Source organism: Mytilus edulis, chromosome 1 (genome assembly GCF_963676685.1).
Source record: "Mytilus edulis chromosome 1, xbMytEdul2.2, whole genome shotgun sequence".
NCBI classification, from domain to species: Eukaryota; Metazoa; Mollusca; class Bivalvia; order Mytilida; family Mytilidae; genus Mytilus; species Mytilus edulis.
In genome coordinates this window covers 10,148,808-10,153,986 of record NC_092344.1, presented here as the reverse complement: position 1 = coordinate 10,153,986, position 5,179 = coordinate 10,148,808, and the positions used below count along the sequence as shown (strand labels likewise).

Genomic DNA, 5,179 nt, shown 5'->3' with positions numbered 1-5,179 from the left:
AATGCTCTTTTTTGTAAATTTATTTGGGTGTAAAAGCCTTGACCGAAGTACATCTTAAAAATGTGCGCACGGTCAACGCTTTTACACCCCTATAAAGTTACAAAAAAAAGCATCAATACTTATAATTACATTTTTACCTATAGGATCAGGAAAACACGCCTTTTATCAAGTTTTTATTTTATTTACCTGTGCACTTTATTGTGGGACCTCGTGTCATCATGAATGAGACGTTTTATTGAGTGATACAACTGCTTAAGGAATAACACATGATGTGAAGTTAGCCAATCAGAATAGCGTATTGTAATGAAACATACATCTAATGTAATTATTGAACCATAAAATTCGCGGACTATTCAATGTGAAGAGTCAAAAATTAATTTTATGGTTCAATAAATTCAAAACAAATTATTGCCATTCATTATGAATAAATTTCTATAAAAAAATAAAGAACTTTTTATATTAATTATATTAACAATAACAACGTACACACATGTTGGCGTATGAATACACAACGTCAGAGTGGGCGTGTCGTAAGTAATACTTTTAACCAATCAGAAGACAGTAAATACATCAAATTTATTTATATGTCCGTACAAATTGCTCGTTTAACTAAAAGGAAGAATAAGCAGAATGTCTGGGACAGTACGTAGATATGGATTTTTCAGATGTACGAATTGTAGAGCAGAGTGGGAAAGTGCCAATGTGTTGTGTGTTCAGGGGACTGACAATGTAAGTAAAATTCAGATTGATAAAATGTAGATCTACCGGAAGTTTTTTTAAAAATACAAATAGAATCTTTTTGTCGAGTTTTAATCAAAAATCATTTTCATTTACGAATTTTTACAATTCAATTCTGTGGACATCCGTTTACCTTTTATATAAAGCTTGACCACAGAAGTTACTTAGGATACCAGACTAATAATTTAGTACACCAGACTGCTCGTTTGGTTTTCGTCTACATCAGTGGCGCTCGAATCAAGACATAAGGAAGGTCAAATCAATTACAACAGATCAAACAAGTTGTGCTAACTATGACGAAGATCATGTTTTTCGCAGAATGTTTATGATTACTTTACAGTAAATCCATTTGATGTTTACGGATTGATATTTTAGCTAGTGAAACATTTGTTATTGACTTTTAACATAGGCTTAGCTTTTCATGAGTGCTACACAATTACACTGTTTTGTTTTCGGTCGTATTATATTATATGATGATATGCTGCATGTATGTAATTGTATAGAATACGTGGAGCTTGCTTCTACTTTTGATTTTATTTCAATATACGGGATTTGTACCATAGCATTTAAGGACAATATCCAGAGAGAAAGGAGTGTTCTGCTACTTTCCGGCATTCTTACGAAACAATGAGCTGATTGTAGGTTTTTCATGGTGTTATATATAGTAACATGTCCTATATCGGTTTCTACTTACTTCTTACGTAATCTCATATAGGAAATTATTTGTTATACCTATCTGAAAGCGACCCAAACGGGACAGTTGTATATCATATTGGGACTCAAATGGTTGCATTTAAGTCATATACATGTACTTCATTTTAGTTTTTCTCAGTATTATTTAGTTATTTTTTTAGATAGATATAGTAGATGACTGCATCAGTCGGGACATGCTTGGAATACTCTGATCAAATAACTATTTCTCAATTTTTTAAAAGTGTTTTTACTTCAATCTGGTGGTTCAAATGATTGCAGATAACACATATATGTGTGTATACTGCTTATTATTATTTTGTGAACAGCAAATATAAGTCGCATGTCTTAACGAACATTCACCTATTTCCAGGAATACTACGAACAAGATTGCAAAACGTGTAATACAGCCTGTAGCCCTTACAAAGTTGAAAAGCTGAAATGCTCGATTTGTGGTCAGAGCGACTGCACTTGTTCCCTGGAGGAAAAAGCATAACGCCAAGCCCCACCGTAGTGAGAAGATGATTGGAAACTGAATGTATATTCCTAATTTTTTACGTAAATTCACGTATAAACTTGTTTTATTATAGCTTATCTATTTGAGTTTGCACTTTATTATTTATTATTGAAATTTAAGTTTGTTTGTTAGCTAGGTGAATCATTACTTATGTATAATTGGCTATTGTAAATACCTATTAATCTGTCTTTTTTCTTGCTTGTATATATAAGCTTATATGAGGATAACGAAACCTGATTGGATTGGTGTCATGGTACACCAAGCGAATAAGCAAACGTAACTTTTTTATTCTTTGTACCAAGGATGTATATTATATGTTAGTTATACGTCCTTGTTTGTACACACAGAAATAAATATCCTGAAAGAAGTATTATACTTCGTTTTTAAGAACCTTACTCTTGTTATTATTATATTTTTTGATTGATTTGCTAATAGTAATAAATTATAGATTACACCTTTGTTGAATAATGTCTTTGCCTGATACAATTGTATACATTTTATTTACCAGGTCAAGTATCTAATACATGTGTCATAAATACTATAAAAGATAAATAGATACTCAAAACCTGGAAAAAAGGATCAGAAGGACAAGATGTACAAATAAGCAGACATCGTCTAACGACTCCTTATTGGAGTTATTACTCTTGGTGATTTTTCTGATTGTTTGCGTTTTTGCCTAATTTTGAAAGAGACAGAGAACTTGAAATGAGCAAAATTTATCAATAAGACAAGATTTACAAATAAGTTGTATAAAGTAAAATCACAAAAATACTGAACTTAGAGGAAGATCAATTGGGAAAGTTCATAATCACATGGCAAAATCAAATAACAAAACGCATCAAAAACGAATGGACAAGAACTGTCATATTCCTGACTTGGTACAGGCATTTTCAAATGACCGAAATCATCAGCCGACTCCTTATACGAGTTATTTCTCGTTAATAACGATCCTGTATTCAGTATAGTCTGGGACTAGTATACTCAATATAGTATGTCCCAGGTATAGTGTAGTCGAATCCTGATAGCTATGAATGAGTGACAGTCTCGTTATTGAAATCGAATGTTTAAGCATATTTTATCATTGAATAAATAGAGAAAAAAAAACAATTCATTTTTAAATTCACAAAACCTTCTTTTATTGATTAATATGTATACTATCGATTTCATTCTTTGTGTCCTCTTGCAAGCGCCTGTTTATAGTTAATATGTTAGTTACAGTTTTAAATTAAATTTAAATGCACGAGTGATTATATCATTCAAACTGCTTAAAGTGTCTTTGTCGATTACTAGTATAAAAATTATTATACAATTGTAGCGATTTTAGTTTGACTGTATAATTTATTATTATGTAAGATGTCTTTCTTTTTAATACATTTGGGGTTACATTTGATTTCTACAGGGCACCGCCCGGTATTTTATGTATTTGAACGGTATCTATATTATTTAAATTCACCGCCCGGTAACCTAAGAATCGCCCGGTACCCCCATCTTTGAAACTATCAAGGTACCGCCCGGTAGCCAATCTTCAGAACCGTTGAGGTACCGCCCGGTATCTACAGAACCGCCCGGTACCCCTACTTTGGAACCGTCGGGGGTACCGCCTGTGTAGTATGTTATAGTACTTCATGAGAAAGCATCCGAGCTTATTGGCCCTCTGTAAAGTGCGTTAAAGTAATTAGCGAGAAAGCATCCAAGCTTCTAGGCACTCTCTATAGTATGTTATAGTACTTCACGAGAAAGCATCCGAGCTTCTGGGGCCCTCTGTATAGTATGTTATAGTACTTCATGAGAAAGCATCCGAGCTTCTGGGCCCTGCGTATAGTACGTTAGTACTATAGCGAGAAAGCATCCGAGCTTGTAGGCCCTCTTTATAGTACGTTATATAGTACTTCACGAGAAAGCATCCGTGCTTCAAGGCCCTCTGTATAGTATGTTATAGTACTTCATGAGAAAGCATCCGAGCTTCTGGGCCTTCTGTATAGTATGTTATAGTTCTTCATGAGAAAGAATCCGAGCTTCTAGGCCCTCTGTATAGTATGTTATAGTACTTCATGAGAAAGCATCCGAGCTTTTGGGCCCTCTGTATAGTATGTTATAGTACTTCATGAGAAAGCATCCGAGCTTCTGGGCCCTGCGTATAGTACGTTAGTACTATTGCGAGAAAGCATCCCAGCTTTTATGCCCTCTTATATAGTACTTCACGAGAAAGCATCCGAGTTCTTGGTCCTCTTTGTAGTATGTCATAGTACTTCACGAAAAAGCACTTGAGCTTCTTGTTTCATCAGTATTTTTGTTGCTAGCACCCTTTTCATATGAACATGAAGGTTGCGACGAAGACTGACATCGAAGTTAGCAGACAACTAAAACGGATGACGATAGAAGTGTTGTGGTCGTCTTCATAGTAATAATCTTCTATATTGTAATCTCCTATGTTTCTAACATCTTGATAATCTCTATCGTTGCTGAGGATTTTGATGTCCTTTGCTGTTAATGGGTCTTTTTTTTTGTCGCCGTATTGTCCAGTAATTTATTTTCGTAGTATGTAAAAAAAAACCAGAAGTATAAGATATCAAGTCATGGGTTTCATAAAAAATAATACATATTTTGCATAATGATAAAATCTAAGTAAATAGAATAGACCCGAAACACATAAATGCCGATCACAATCAATGTAATGTAATGTTGTTGACTCTTTCATGAAAAGTTCAGGTTTTCAAAGTATCAGTATAAATATATGAATGCTTATGGATCTTAGGATCGTGAAGGTTTAGGTTGAATTGTTCCATAGGAACTGAATTTCTGTAGCTGTTAATATGAAATCATCAGCGAAAATAAAATCTCAAAAAGTCATAGTATTGTCTCTAGTAATAAGGAATTTATTATTTAATACACAGATATGTGGATACACGTTGGATACTGAAAACATCCGAATGAGACAACAATCCAACAAGACAATTGGGTGGCAAGCAATTAAACTCGGTTGATCTTGACATGGTTAAAATCAATTAAACAGAGTCATCCGATGAATCAATATCAATTAATTAAAATTAAATCCACCCAAAACAGACCCTTCTAAAAAGAAGACAGTATAAGAAAAAAAGAAATACATTTAAGAAAGAAGTAACCATCAGGACAAGATTCCTGACTTGCGGAACTGACACATAAACATAATTGGATTAAACTATAGTTTTATGCTGTGTAATTCTTTAGAATTAGTTCTAAGAGAGAGAGAAA

The 5,179-nt window shown here is 33.6% G+C and overlaps 1 long non-coding RNA gene across 1 annotated transcript; it reads left to right on the top strand.

Annotated features, from left to right (window-relative positions):
• Window positions 1-594: 594 nt before the first annotated feature.
• LOC139523623 (uncharacterized) lies at window positions 595-2,399 on the top strand. Its single transcript, XR_011664655.1, has 2 exons — window positions 595-729; window positions 1,802-2,399. It is a non-coding gene; the product is annotated as an uncharacterized lncRNA (long non-coding RNA).
• Window positions 2,400-5,179: the final 2,780 nt, after the last annotated feature.